At 39.5% G+C, this 16,451-nt stretch overlaps 1 long non-coding RNA gene across 1 annotated transcript in view; it reads left to right on the forward strand.

The window, feature by feature from the left end:
• Nucleotides 1-10,577, forward strand: part of LOC119470099 — a 45,158-nt gene extending 34,581 nt beyond the window's left edge. Inside the window, exons 2-3 of the long non-coding RNA XR_005198973.1 lie at nt 3,191-3,226; nt 10,416-10,577. This is a non-coding gene — a long non-coding RNA (uncharacterized LOC119470099). The remainder of the gene's footprint in view (nt 1-3,190; nt 3,227-10,415) is intronic.
• Nucleotides 10,578-16,451: the final 5,874 nt, after the last annotated feature.

The following is a 16,451-nucleotide window of genomic DNA, read 5'->3' on the forward strand; positions in this document are numbered from 1 at the left end:
GGAGGGAGGGAGGGAGGGAGGGAGGGAGGGAGGGAGGAAAAGAAAGAAAGAAAAGAGAATGAGAGAGAGGAGGGAGGGAGGGAGAGAAGGAAGGAAGGAAGGAAGGAAGGAAGGAAGGAAGGAAGGAAGGAAGGAAGGAAGGGGGGATTGTTTGATTTGTAACAATGTCAGACTTACATGGACATGCATTATATATGTTTTTTAACTTTTAAGTTTATGGTCCAAGTGCAGGTTTGCTACATCGTCTTTCCATGTGGGAACAAAAAATAACCACAACAAAAGAAGCATATGTAAGATATAACGAGATAATATATACAGAGAGGAGTAAAGTTTTGTCACATTGACCTTTCAATTATCTTTTAATCTCAGTAGAATAATCCAATTTCCTTTCTTTTTCTTATGTATTCTGATGAGCATTTTTCTGATCTACTTTTACCTAATGTGTTCCTGCTCAGGTCAGAACTCAACTTTCTTTTTTCCTACATGTCTTTTAGGAACTCACAAGTTAATTTTCCTTCCTCAATTAAATTATAGGATAAAATTATACAACAAAACCATAAGATTCTGAACCAAATGAACTATTGATGTGTTTGACTGAACAGAGTCATTTAGACCTTTGAGAACGCCCTTGTGCTGTGAGTACATGAAAGCTACAATTAAGCTTGCTACCATTTTTCACCGCTTGTCACAAAAATGTCTCAAAGCTGGTCTATATCAGCCACTCCAGTTTACCAATGAGAAACCTGAGGCACTAGAAGGTAAAGTAATTTTATTCTGTGAGTCAGCAGAGTCCTGGAAGGCCATAAGGAAATATGAGCTGCAGGCAATTTGGGGTAAGATGGTTCTTAAGTCAGTGAGCAACCTTCTGAAGAGGCAGATGTAAAATTAAAAGCTATAATTAACTCTCTAACCTGAAGCTTTCTACTGTCCTGTTCATTATGAAATAATGAAAACAATTTCACATAATTTGAAGAAATAAGCAGAGGAAGGCTGATTAGAAATGGGGAACCTCTGTAGGCTGTGCATGTGTAACGACACCATGCTAATGACACTGCTGCTGTTGTGGCTTATGTGATTGTGATCGCTATATTCATGTGGTAGGAGCCAACGTTCTAGTGTACATTATGAGTAATATAGTATATGCAGATAATAACGTACTCCTGAATACCAGGGGACTCTGAATCATTCAGAAAAATATTTTTAAAACCACCAGGCTCCTCACAGTCCACTTCTATAGCTGGTAGGAAGCTGACACATTATAATTTAAGCGATGGAGTTTGAGGTTTGGACCAAGAATAATAACCGAAGATGGCAGCCCAGGCAGATATAGGAGGTTGAGAACTTGAAGAAACTGAGATTGGAGTGCTTGGCTTATCCACTCTGCTATTCCCTGAATTGCTTCATCTTTCTGGGCAAGTTTTTTTTTCCTGTCTGTTTCTTCATTTGCAATAAAAGAAGAGAGCTGGATTAGGTGATTTCCAGGGTCCCGTATACTCTTACATTCTCTGATTGCATATTTGTGTAACCTGTTTCCCTGGAGTCCCAGGAGAGACCTGCTCTGCAGCCAGCACCTGCAGGGCCACTTCCAGGCAAACAAATCAATAAACAGCTGATCATATTCTGTAAACTCAGCACTGTTGCTCTTTTCCCTCTTCCTGTGGTAGTGACCTCCCCTTCCCAAGAGAGGCTACTCCTTACCTGGGAAGACTGCTCCGAGACTCCTCCCAGCATGTGATGGAAACAGCAAGTAATTTCAAATCTGATTTGAAGAGTAGAGTTCAAATCCTGTTTTCTGTAATTACTGACTGTGTGCTGGTAGTGGTTTCATACAGACTAGCTGTGTGACCTGAGTCTCTTTCTAAGCCACAGTTTCTTCATCTGCAAAATGAATATTATAGTAGTATCTATTTCACAGTTTTATTGCATGGATTAAATTTAAAAAACATAATAATGAGTGATTTTGCCTAAAGGACTCGCTGGCACATAACAGATTTCAAATATGTTAGCTCTGTCCCTACTCTCTTCACACTCCATGCTTTATTAGTGCTTACAGATAAAAGAATGATACTCCAAAAGTCAAATTTAAGACAACATCCAGTGATGAAGGATAGATTTGGCTTCTCATCCTTGCAACTTCATTTTCTAGGCAGTTCTACTGAAACAGCAGGTCTAGATCTTAAGTACACCACCAATTCTGTTTTTATTAGACTAGAAACTTGAGCCTTAAGCTAGCAACCCACTAAAGTCTGGGTAAGAGTAAATAGCAGTGTGAAGGCACTTTATACAAGTCTGACATTCCTTATTTATGCTGTACCTGTGGGGCTGAAGAGGTAAAACAGAATATAGAGATTTCCAGTGTGGTCAATAGGGGGAATGTAATGGATGATGATGTAATGCTTTTGTGAGCCAAAAGAAGCTGGAGCAACTCAATTGTCCAGAGAAACAACAGGAAATAGGCAGGATCATGGCCCAAGAGTGAGGACTAGGGTATGGTAATGTAAGCACTGTGTTTTTGTTTGTTTTGTATATTTAAAGCCAACTACAACAAGGAAGCCATAAGAAATTTACCCACTGAATTCAGACCTTCTGCAAATATTATTGCTTCCTACCAAGATCTAAATCTTCCACAAAATGAAATTTCTTTTTGGGGGGACACCAGTAACTGCTCATTGGCTAGAGAAATCAAAACTGAATAATGTGAAAGTTCCTCACTATCCATTAACTCTGAAGAATACAAAGAATACTTAGGACAAGATGTCTATCTGGACAAAGTGTTCTTGGTCCCTTTGCTGGAAGAAACCTTTTCTAGAATGCAAATACGCTGAGGCCAAATGGTCTTGCTACTATTTACTAAGTTGGTTCCCCATCTCTGCATCCCCTATCTGCATTTTTTTTTTCCTTCTTAGCTTAAGTTCTAATAAACCATGGTAAGAAGCATGACAAAAAAAAAGTATACATCACTTACATTGCCTGGGTCCTCATAAGACAGAGGGAGACTAAATTGCCTAAAACTGCACACTAGTGACTGTGCTATAAAGAGGAGCCAAGTTACCTGTCAGAGAATCAAGGATGGTTCTGGTATAAAGCTGAGTTTGGAAGTTGCAAAATATAAAGAGGGTGTAGTCTCTGACCTTATGGCACTGAAAAATGAATGAGTATAACAGACTTTCTCCTTTGCTATTGTTAACAGGTTGGAACTCAGCATTGAGAGCTTCCATTTGCAGAGGTAGATGCCCAAAGAGCAAAGTAGTCAAGGAGACTCAGACAGTGTAAACCTAAGGGCAAAATGGTGCTAACCTTGCCACCACACTCACTGCATGCCTTGTCTTTCCCTTTGTCTTTTCTGAGGCACATTTTGCAGACCAGTAGCCAAGAATAAGGAATGATCCTGGGATCCATGGACAAGTTTGACACCATGAAGCAATTTCCAGACATCGTATTACCATGGGCTTCTTGTTCACACCCTTGACTTACACGTAGCAATGTACCTCTCTATGTGCTGCAACCATTACCGCACCACTTAGTGTTTCTCTAAAGAAAATGCTTAAGATTAAGCTAATGTGTTATCTTCAAAACAAAGGAAATCAAAATGCAGTGCTAGCTTTGTTAGTTGTTCTAAGATCTTGAGAAATTGAACACATGCAGGACCAATCCCTGCGATTCTCAGGCAGACATATTTGCCGTCTCTAAAATGCAGATTGGCAACGAAATGTTTTAGATTCCAATTTAAATGAAGCATGGTTCTTGGTTTTCTTGGCATGAATCAAGGTGAGCTTGGATTTTTGAGACAAATATCATGCCTTATGAATTATTGACTGAAAATGAAAGACAAAATTACTATTTGCAAATGCATAGTATATAAGAACTATAGGGTGTGTCTGGGACTATATAGTTAAATGATGCCATATGAATGATTCATTTAAATTATTGGTGTTTCTCAAGCTATTTTTATTTTCTCACATTAGTAATTGTGTGAAAATTACTAATGTTGTAAGTAAAGTTGAGTGAGTTGAGTTGGTGCCATCAAGGGTCAGTCAGGATCCAAGCTTTTATTTTGTACCAGCTTGACAAAATGCTTCTGCAGGAGGGATGGAGGCGTCTGTGGTCAGGCTTTGGCATGCACACAGAAGCCATGGAGCCTGACCAGCTCAGCAATAGAGTTTTAAGAGGTTGGTAAGGAAATGGCAGGGTCTTTTGAAGAAGACAGTATATTTTGGTGGACTTACTTAAATATGAGATCTTGATCTATTTCTTCTCCATGAAAATGCACATTAGGTTACAGGCCTTCCTGAGAAAAGCAATTTGAAAGAGCCATCCATCCTCATAGATTCTTTTTTCACTCAAGCAAGATAGGTTAATACAGGGGAAGAAACAAAGTGTGGTTGTATTAGTCCATTTTCACACTGCTGATAAAGACATACCTGAGACTGGGCAATTTACAAAAGAAAGAGGTTTAAATGAACTTACAGTTCCACGTGGCTGGTGAGGCCTCACAATCATGGCAGAAAGTAAAAGGCATGTCTTCTATCACGTAGACAGGAGAAGAGAGGGTGGGCAGAGAAACTCACCCTTATAAAACCATCAGATCTCATGAGACTTACTCACTATCGTGAGGACAGCAAGGAAAAGACCTGCCCCCATGATTCAATTACCTCCCACCAGATCCCTCCCACAACATGTGGGAATTCAAGATGAGATTTGGGTGAGGACACAGCCAAACCATATCAGCAGCTAACAGATAAGTAAGTACTTTCACTTGAAGGTAAACATTGAAAGTCAAATGCTGAAGGTATTCACACAAAGCTCACTAACTTAAGAATGAGCCAACTAACTCTTAATCTCTGAATGCGTTTGATTTTTTTTTTTTTTTTTTAAGACAGAATCTCTCTCTGTTGCCCAGGCTGGAGTACAGTGATGCAATCTTGGCTCACTGTAACCTAACCTCCCAGGTGCAAGCGATTCTCTTGCCTCAGCCTCCTGAGTAGCTGGGACTACAGGCATGTGCCACCACAACCAGCTAATTTTTGTATTTTTTGTAAAGATGGGGTTTCACTATGTTGGTCAGGCTGGTCTTGAACTCCTAACCTCATGATCCACCCGCCTCGGCCTCCCAAAGTGCTGGTATTACAGGAATGAGCCACCGTGCCCAGCCAAGAGTCTTTTCAAACTGGCCATGTTTATACAAAATTAGAAAGAAGCAGGCTTTTCCCTACTCTATGTACTCCTATATACTCCTGCAAATCTAATGAACAAGTACATGAGGACTTTGTGCAAAGCAGAAGTGACCTTAATGTAGTTTGGAAGAGCTAGAGATGCTGCAGGAGATATGGCCCACAGTCCTTCACCCCAGTCCAGCCCTCTACTGCTGCAGACACTGTTCATGTGGTGAAAAGTAGAAAATATCCTTACATTAGTGAACTTCCTTTAAAAATGACTGCTCTGAAAAAATAAACAAGAGAGCCAGTTGGGTTCTGTGGGAAACTGGAGGCTTGAGTAGTGGAAAACACAAAATGGGATTTATAACTTATACTTAGTTACCAGGATAAATTCCATATGAAACAAAAATTTAGATGTTAAAAAAGGGAAAACTCCAATAAAAGAAGGAGAAACATGAAAATTTCTTTGTAATTAGAAACAAAATTCATGAAGGAAAAGTCGTTTGTTAGATGAAATAAAATTTTGTAAAGTTTATTTAAGCAAAAAATTTGTGAACAAAATAAAAAACAATTGACATATTGGAAAAAATATTTGCAATTCATACAACAAAAGGTTAGTCTCCTTAATATATAACAATTCTAGAAATTCATAACAAAACCCAACAATCCAAAAGAAAAATAGGCAAGAAATGAACAAATGGTCCACAAAAAAAGTGAAGAATGAATGACTCTTACACATATGAAGAAACACAACCTCTTCAATAGTAGGATACATGCAAAATGAAACTACATTGAAACACAATGTTCTACCAATTGATAAAAATCCAAAGTAGTAGCCCTGTTGTCCTGACTACAGAGAAATGGATGCTGTGATGTAATGCTTGTGGGGAGGTAAATTACTATAACTCCTAGAGAGAACAGTTTGCATCATCTATCAAAATTACAAATGCATGTTTCATTTGACCAAACAATTTCACTTCTTGATGTTTACACAAATTTTTCACTACAGCACTTTTTTGTAATAGTACAAATCAGTGAGAGAAATTAAATAAGTTGATACATTTATATGATAGAACTATATATAACAGTTGACCCCAAAAAAGAGGAAATGAAGTATCTACTGATATGGAATAATCTTATGATTCAGTGATAAGAAAGAAATGGTGCATTCTAGAATGTACAACATGTCCATTTGGGGAAGTGGGAAACTGATGAGGAATCTGTATGCACATTCGCTGACATATTCAAGAAGTAACTCTGCAAGGACATCTAAGATATTGCTAACGGTGGCTACCTGGATGGTAAATGGATGGAGTGTGAGGGTAGAAAGAAGAATTTCAGTTCTCCGAAAGAATAAGTTTCCAGAACTACAGCTTCCTGGGATTAGAGATACAGAGTGGGATCATAGAATTGACCAGTCTTTGTGACCTACTTGGGATCAGGAACATGGTTTTGGCTTCATTACTCCAGAATTCACGCCAGCAGCACTGGCCAGCTCTCAGACTATAAGAGAGCAGCACATTCTAGAATCAAAGATTAAAGTTAGAAGCTACATTAAGGAGCCTTTGAAATAAGATTTGAGCTCAAGTCTTCTAAGTCCTTCTTTTATTCTACTTAACTTCCATTAGACCAACAGTTCTCAACTGGGGGTAATTTTGTCTCCAGGGCACAATTATGATTGTCACTACTAGGAAAGGCAGGAGTATACTAGAGGCCAAGGAAGCCGCTAAACATCATACAATGCATAGGAGCAAAAACAAAATAAAATAAATTTGGCATAAAATATTAAAGTTGAGATTGAGAACTTTGCCCTAGATAAGATACCAAAGGAAAGATGAAACTTGTGAGGCAAAGCAAAAAGAAATTAAGGAATCTTCTACCATAAATAACCTTTCAGTGCACCCCTGTGTCCGAGGAGTCCCGTTTAGGGGACAAGAGATGGATGATTTTTCTATATGCTGATGTGGCAAACACTGTAAAACTTAATTTTGACTCAAACACAAGCTAGATCTTAAAGCACAGTGCCATAGTCAAAGAATAACAATTCCTTAAATTTCTACATGTACTGGAAATTGTTTTCCAGTGTTGGCACCTGTCTTTACTGCCCATTTCACTCAAATGAGGCTTGATTTATAGGAGGCCCGCTATTTAGAAACCCTGCAGATAATCAGTAAAATCAGTGCTCCCACTGCAGAAAGGCTGCTGTCTTTGGGAGGTATTTGAGCAGCTGCTAGGAAGTCTCCCTTTACTACTGTCAGCAAAGAGTAAGAACGAAGTGCTGACTCATTAACTGCCAGACAAACGGGGCGGGGGTGCAGGGAATGCGGAGAGAGACGTCTGGAAGAGATGAGAGAATCACTCAGGAAATCATTTTCGATGGCTGAAACACAACAAAACTGCATTTGGATGCCAGGGAAAGCACAATCAGAATGATAGCAAGTAGTAAAGAATAGATAATCAGCAGAGTGGAAGGGAGAGCTGGCATTCTCCTCAAATGAGCACCACTGTTCCCAAGCCCCTAATAGGCTTCCCATGGGAGCTACATGGCGAGGACCAGATCAGGACACGGGGCATTCTGAGAGTGGGCACGCAGCTTCCCTCAGGATGTCTGGTATTTATCCAGGGCCTGTGGGAAATGGTCACTTTCTCACTTTTGCAGCAATTGAAAAAATAAAAAAGAAGAAGAAGAAGAAAGTGTGGTGCCCCTCCGCCCTGTGGAACTCTGCCTGGAAACTTGGCTTCATGGGGCTTTTCCTGGCTTCCTTATGGAGCCAGTCCATAAGGAAGTCCAACACTCTCAATGAATGAGACAGTGGCCTTCATGGCACTTCCCTGCTCCACTACTCTCCTTCAATTGATTGTCACTGAGTCGTCATGTCACAATCTCTTTAAAATGTCCTTTCTTCTTCTGGTTTCAATTTTTCCCTCCTGGCCAAGGTTGTGACTCTGGCTGGTGTTGAACGAGGGGTGGAACTCAGGCACTTGGAGATACAGTCCTAGTGAACTCAGTGGGGAGCAAGGAAGTCAGTCAGACTCCTAGGTTAAAACAACTCAAACAATATTGACCAATTATGTTTGTTTACCACTTTATGCCCTCATGGGAAAATACCAGCAATGAAAAATCCTTGAAAAATGACAGAAAATAGCATGCTCCTCAAGAAATGAAAGGAGTAAGAATCTACTTGCAATCTTTCTCTCCTTTGAAGGCTCACTGAGAAAACTATTCCATTCAGAGATGGATTCAGGATTAGCCACTATAATTGTCTAGCTACTGAGCCAGATTTGGCATTTCCTTAGGATGGTACTAAAAATCAGAAGAACTTTGGTTTGCACAACCTTTAGTGCTGTATTTAAGGCGGTTGCCATATATACCTTATCTTATTCAACCCTTGCAACACCCCTGGAAAATTGCTGTAGTATTTCCCATTCTAAAGATCAAGAAACCAAGGTCCAGAAAAATGACTATAAAATGCTTAAGATTACAGAGCTCATAACATAGATGGTTTTCCTACACTCTGGTACTACAAACACTTTGTAACAACCAGAAAGAACTTGAGAGAACAGAAACAACAAAGATTTATTTAGCATTCACTATGTGTCAAGCACTGTGTTAAAGGTTTGCATTCTTTTTCTTTTTAATCCTAATCACAATCCTATAATGTAGGTGCCATTATTTTCAGCATTGACTAATGGGAGATTATCTAAAACAAGATACATATACATGGTAGGAAGGTGGGATCTCATTAACAAAAATTGAGAGGATACCTGCATCACCAGCTGCAAATGTTGTCCAATCTCCTATATTTGCTGTTAACAATTTAGTAATTCACATACACTCATACTAGAAAGTCTAAGATCTCATTCCTAGGGTATCAACACGATATACATGTTCTCTCACTGAAACTATTCAAGAACTCCACAATCTTACTCATTTCAAAAGAATTAATTTTCTTTCCAAATGCCAGGCAACTAGCATCTGGCTGGTCCCCTCATGTCACTGATTCTCACTGATTCTTGGGGTCCTCAGCATCTATTATTGTCATACAGTGTCTTACAGAACACTTAGGTGTCTCCAAGGCCCTAAGGTCCATAATATAATCACTGACTCTGTTGGTAAAGCCTCTACTTGTCCTGATTATAGCAGAGGCTGCTGAAAAAGCCGCCTATTTGAGCTGTTTACTTTGCACACACATATTCAACCATTGATACCAAAACAGGACCAACATGCCAGAGTAGAGTGGGTCTGCAGGTTATCAGCCTTGTCTGCCTCCTGCACAGAGTCAGCCCTGTGCCAGGGGCCTCTAGGCCCAAGTTACAATGCAAGCTCCCTTTTCATTCATGGCAAACTTCTCTCCAAGACCTGTGATGTCCTTTCCTACTGGGGACATCTTTCATTGCAATTCCAACACAGTAGAAAGGTTTTTCCAACACCAGAACCCCAAAAGAAAAGAAAAGAAATTTGATCTCTTTACTTCCAAGCAGTTATTTGGTGCCTGGGTAAATTTTCCCACTTTCTTTTCAGGACCATTTTCTAAACCAAAAGATATTGGAAGGGTCACTTTCAGGAGACCACACATGGTCTATTATTTCTTCCCCACCCCACGACAATAGGTATATGTTGGCCTTACCTTACCATAACTAATATAGGCCCCTCGAGTAATTTCTCCTATAATAATAAAAAAATTGTGCCTCAAGGTGACTCTGGCATTAGGCATAGAAGAACTTGGCACCATTTTCAGAGTTCCACCTCATTAGACACTCTTGACTTCGTGTGTGAATCCATCAGTGGGACAACATTGTTGATCCTACCAGTGCTAAGTGTTTCTATTGAGATCTAAGCTACATATTTTCTCAGACTACTGGCATAAAACAGAAACAAACATCTAAATAATTCCAAAACATCTTAATAACAAACCCATCACTGCGGAAGTCACAGCTCATAAATATCTTGGTTCTATCAATGTACAGTTATATGATGTTAGACTTGGTGCTGCAGATGGTATGTTTCCTTCTAACACATTATAAGCAAGATAAAAATGCAATAATGTCTGAAGACAACAACAAAAGAGAGAAACAAAATCCTAACCTCAGGAAGCAGGCTAGAATCTTATTTTATGAAGCCATGAGCCATGTCACATAATGCAAAGAAACTTCCTTTACCCCTTTACTCTGAGAGGAATGTTGAACATTTAAAGGAATGTTACCTCACCAGATAGACGGTGTTAAACATATGTGCTTTCTTCTTTTGTTTCCTTCCAGCTCCTCAAAACACAAATGAACTTTGAGACAAAACACAATGAACTGTGTCTTAAAGGTACAAAATCGGGGCAAAGAAATGGGAAAGGGCATAGCATCATCAAAAATCTTGAAAACTGGAAAGATGAAAAAGGCATCCCCAGGTGTAATGGCTCACATCTGTAATCTCAGCACTTTGGGAGGCTGAGTCAGGCAGATTGCTTGAGCTCAGAAATTTGAGACCAGTCTGGGCAACATGGCAAAACTCCATCTCTACTCGGGAAACTAAGGTAGAAGGATTGCTTGAGCCCAGGAGGTTGAGCCTGCAGTGAGCTGAGATCACACCACTGTACTCCAGCCTGGGCAATAGAGTGAGGCTGGAAGGGAACGGAACAGGGGAGGGGAGAAGGGGAATCCGGGAGCCAAAGGGGGAGGGAAGTGGGGAGCCAAGTGGTGAAGAAAGGTGGGAAAGGGAAGGGGAAGGAAAGGGATAGGAAGGGGGAAGGGGGGAAGGGGAGGCTTAGCCTAGGGGTGAAGGAAGGGAGGGGAGAGGAGGGAAAGGAAAAGAAAAGAAAAAAGGTAGCAGGCCTGGGGAAAGTGAATCCAAAATTAGTGGTAAGGAAACCTGAAAAGCAATCTAATTTGCAACATGAAAGACCAAATGTTCTGAAGTTGACAGGACCAGATAACTCTTGAAGGGGGCTGAGGAGAGATACGCTGGCTAAAACAGGGAGAATGAGTTGAAACTATAGGAGGCTGCTGAATGCCCAGACCCCTTTCCTCACTCACTCCACTAGCTGGACAGCTGAGCCTTCCCACTCCAGTAGAAGACTGGAAATTTACTCTACATGGAGGATAAAACAGTCTCCAAACTGGACATTAACCACAGTTAAGGGTGGTGGTGCTCTTCTGCAGTAAATTCTTTAGCGGAATTCATGCCTTCTCTACAACCTGACATTTCCACTCCTAGCAATATGCACAATAAGCAGGGGTGCACAGCCCACCAAAAGACAGGTTCAAGGATGTTCATAGAATTGCTATTTGGAGAAGTCAAAAACTGGAAACAGTGCAAAGGTCGATCAACAATATACTGGCCAAATAAATTGTGGCATGTTCTTCCAATGGAAATTCACAAACGCACTATTGAATGAAAGACATCTGACAGAAAGGTTTCTTATAAGCTTCTAGTTATAAAAAACTCCACAAAGAGGCAAACCTAATCCTATGATATCAAAAATCAGGGTAATGGTTAATCTGAGAGAAGTAGGAGGATCTAAAGTCTGGGAGAGGACGTTAGGGAGGCTTTGGGATGCTGGCGAGCTTCTATTTCGTGAGATGAGTGTGGTTATGTGGGTGTGTTCACTCTGTGATCCTCTGTTGAGCTGAACACTTATGATCACGTCACTTTTTATATGAATGTCATACTTCAATAATAAAGTTAATTTTTAAAAAGTGAGTCAACTAACAGATCTGCAGACTGCATATCAAGTCCAGAAGTCTTAAAGAACTCCTATTTTCAGTGTAGGAGTGGGTTTCTTTGTAAAAACTTGCCATCCGTGGAAAGGAATAGGGGAGGTTGATGAAAGGGAAGGTCCTTTAATCCAGGAATCTCTGCAGAGAGGCCAGGCTGTGACTTCATCACTTATAGTTACTAGACACAAACAGTCCGCTGCACACTGGATATCCAGCACAAAAAAAGTTTTCTTCATTTCTTCCCAAACCATTTTGGTGGGCAGAATCCTAAAATGTTCTCAAGATTTAAAAGGCCGCTGGTATACTCACTCACCTTCTCCCAATTATTCAATTAAACACCAACCTATATGCTGAAGTGAAGGGATTTCTTGCATGTAATTAAGATGCCAGATCAGCTGATCTTAAGATAAGGGGACTATCTTGGGAGAGCCTGACCTACAATGAGACCTTAAAAGGCAGAGTTTTTCCTGGATGGCCAGAGTAGAAGAGATCAGAGAGATATCCCTGGGCTAGCCTGGAAAAATGTAAACCTTCATGCATGAACTGCCTGTGGGGGCCAGAGGCAAGGACCTATGGCATCTTCTAGAAGCTGCGAACGGCCCCTGGGTAAAAGTCAACAGGAAAATGGAAATTGCACTTCTACTACTTAGAAAAAAATGAACTTTTCCAAAAATCAGTGAGCTTGAAAACACTCTATTTGAAAACCACACCCCTGTTGAAAGCTTCATTTCAGCCTGATGAATCCCTGAGCAGAAAGTCCAGCTCTGCTCTTTCTGGGCTTCCAACCTACAGAAACTGTTAGATAATAAATTTGCGTTGTTTGAAGCCACCGAGTTTGTGGTAACTTTTTATGCTGCAGTAGAACACTAATGCAATCACTTTCTCCCAGTATTCCTCTCATCCACCATCTCATTTTCTACGTTATATTGAAAAGGTGCTAATTCCTAGTAATAGTTGCCCTTTTCAGACTTTCTAAAATTCTCTAATATAAGAGTTTTCTTTCACCCCTCTTAGCAGCAAGTCAGTGGAATCCATATTAATGCCTTACTAGCATCTAGAACTCATGGGCCTATAACTTCAAAGACTGAAAAAAGGTCAAAATTGAAACCTAGAAGATAAAGAATAGTGTGAAGAAAGGAGCACACGTTTGTTGACCAGAGGCATTAAAACCAATGAGTAATCTCTGAGAGATGAGTAAGACCAAAAAAAAATTAAAAATAATATGTAAGTAATTAACCACAGAATTTGTTTCAACCGGGGTATATAATTTAATAGATTTTTAAAGCGTTAAACCAATCTGCGTGTTACAGAAGCAATAAATCAGAGAATAATGGTCTGGTGCCAAAAGAACCCCACAGGCCAGTCTAGAAGATTCTTTTGGCACCAGACCATTGTCTTGGATTGTGGGTGGAGCCTTGCTGCAGGTCCTTTGTCCCTGTTGTGCTTATTTCGTAATTAGTCCCCGTAACTCTCCCTCCCTCCCATCCTTCTGCCACCACCTATGCAGGCTGCTTTGTATTTCTTCGTCATTGTTATGTTCAGCATAAGGCCACTGTTCAAAAACATTATAAATAGGATTTGATAACAAACTTCCTAACTGCAATGAAAGTAACACCCACGTTTCTAGCACACACATCCGCTATGTTAAGATGAGATCTGATTTGAGAAAAGCTGTATTTTGCGAGTGATTGCCCTCACAGGTGCTGGCTGAATGCTTGAGGATTTATAGGAGTAGAAAATTCTGCAGACCTCTGTGGGCTGTGCCATCAGAGGTCAGGAAAGTTTTGAGAAGCGACCTAATTAAATCAGCACACAATGGAAGAAGAAAAACGCCTTACAGGCCTAAAGACATAATGCGTCTTTGACCAAATGCAGACTTTCACTGATTTAAAGAAAGTGCAGCTAAAGAAAGAAGCGGTCAGCAGGAAAGACAGCAAATAACAGCAAGACCCTCATTGTGTACACAGCGCTGGTTAAGTAATGGAAAGTGTATTTGGGAGGCAAGAGTATTCTCAGTGAGTAGATGGAATTTCATTGGTGGCAGAGTTGTTTTATCAAGATTTCCTAGACTTTAGAGAAGCTGTTTCCCCAAACTAATATCCCTTTCCTGATTTGTTATGAGGAAGGTATTATGGATAAATAACTGGAGCATTGTAAGTCTTTTTTGTTCGGGTTTTGTTTTTGTTTTTGTGTTTGAGACAGGGTCAAACCTGTCTCAGGTGACAGGTCAGCCTCTGTCACCCAGGCTGGAGGACAGTGAAACAAACACAGCCCACTGCAACTTCAAACTCCTGGGGTCAAGCAATCCTCCCATCTCAGCCTTCGAGTAGCCAGGAGTACAAGCAAACACCACCATGCCCAGCTAATTTTTTAAATTTGTAGTAGATAGGAGTCTTGCTGTGTTGCCCAGGCTGGTCTCAAATTCCTGGGCTCAAACTAATTTCCTGCCTCAGCCTCCCAGAGCACTGGTATTACATGTGTGAGCCACTGGGCCCAGCCAAGCATTGTAAGGTTTATGTTTTGTTGTGACATTGGTTGTTAATGGTGCTTTAAATATCTTACCTTTGAAAATGTATAAAACTTTAAAGCCACCATGTCAGCTTTGTGATAACTTCATTTCAGTCGATGAGATAGATTCTACTATTGGCCCATTTAACTAATGAAAAAACTGAGACACAGTGGTTAACTTACCCGTTTACCTGGCTAGTCAGGTAATGGTTACAAGAGTGGGAGGAGGGTCATGGTGAGACTGACTTTACTGGAATGGTCCACAGATCCATTAATATTGGAAATTCCTTCATTGGAGGCTTAAAAATTAGTTCCCAGCTTCCTTCTTTCATTTTCTCTCTTTTTTTTCTTCACTATTTTCTTTCTTTTAAAAATTCATTTACTGACCAGCCTGACCAACACGGAGAAACCCTGTCTCTACTAAAAATACAAAATTAGCCAAGCATAGTGGCACATGCCTGTAATCCCAGCTACTTGGGAGGCTGAGACAGGAGAATTGATTGAACCTGGGAAGCAGAGGTTGCCTTGAGCCAAGATTGCGCCATTGCACTCCAGCCTGGGCAACAAGAGTGAAACTCTTTATTTAGTTCTTTCTGTATTTTCCTTCTTTTATACCTAAGATATTGTGGCATATAATTGAAAAGGTTGATTCTATAATGTGTTTACCAAAATAGGCAGTCCCCATTCTTCTACTTGAGGAAATAACTTTCAACTCTTTTTTTTAGTTCTTTTGTTCTTTATCTCCATATGACTAAATAATTTACTTATATTGCTACTTACTGTTTTTTCAGTTTTGGAATTTTCTATTGGCCTCCCAGTAGGAAGACAGTGATTTACTTCTCTTTTACCCCTTCACCCTGTTCCACCTCTTTTGTGATAAGTGTTTGTCTTAATTTAATTAGATCAATATTAGTATTTAAATTATTATGACTATTTTGTTATAAACATAAAAATGCTGCTCACAATTGAGCCATCTACCATCTAGAATAATTTTTCTTTCCTCCACAAGTTTTAATTTTTACTGGAATTGTGTAGTTTATTCATTTGCTTGTCATTTTGTATAATTATCACAAATTTAACCACAACTCTCTGCCAGGGTCTAAATCACCTCTCAAGATGACGAGAGGTGTCTGTTATAGTATCAGAAGTATGACAGTTCCTACTGTTCTACACTATTGTCAACGCTTGATATTGTCATTTAAAATTTTTGATCATTGTGGAAGGCATTTCTATAGATACATGCTCCAGTTGTTTTAATCTGCATTTTTTGATGACTAATGAAATTGCGCACCTTTCTATTTCTTTATTAGACGTGTAGCTATCTTCTTTTATAATAGAATTTTTTCATCCTTTTCCCTATTTTTAATTGGATTTTCTGTATTTTTTCTTAATGATTTGTAAACATTCTTTATTCTGGATACTAGTCTTGAGGTTAGATGTATTATAAATTTATTCTCCCACTTTCTATGTCTTTTTACTCTCTTAATAAGGGGGTTTGATGAATGTAAGTTCCTAATTTTAATGTAGTACAATTTATCTATTCTTTACAGGACCAGCTACTTAATTTACAGGGCTTAGGACAAAATCAAAATGTAGGATCCTATATTCAAAATTAGTAAAAATTTCAAGAGGAGGACATAGAACATTAAACCAAGCATGAAACACTTTTACACTCAGGTCCTGTGCAGCTGTATGAATCACATGCCAGGGAAACTGGCTCTGATTTCATGTTATGTGTAGTGTTATTTGAGGCCTCATTTAGAGAATCTTTGGCTACTCCATGGTCATGGAGATATTTTCTTATATTATTTCCTAGAAGCTTTTATGTTTTGCCTTTTACTTTTATAACTAAAATCTACCTGGATGGAATTGATTTTAAAATTTTTTTGTATATTTTTGTATGTGAGTAAGGTGAGGTAGGGGTAAAGATAAACCTTTTTTCTGATATAGATATCCAAGTGATCTGAACTGTTTTTAAAAAGGCCATTTTTCTTTCTCTACCAATCTCCAGTTCTACCTTTGTCATAAATCAAGTGTCATATACTTACGGATCTGGTTCTGTTGTCTCTTTTCACTGCA

This window comes from Cebus imitator, unplaced genomic scaffold (assembly GCF_001604975.1).
Source record: "Cebus imitator isolate Cc_AM_T3 unplaced genomic scaffold, Cebus_imitator-1.0 Scaffold22, whole genome shotgun sequence".
Taxonomy (NCBI): domain Eukaryota; kingdom Metazoa; phylum Chordata; class Mammalia; order Primates; family Cebidae; genus Cebus; species Cebus imitator.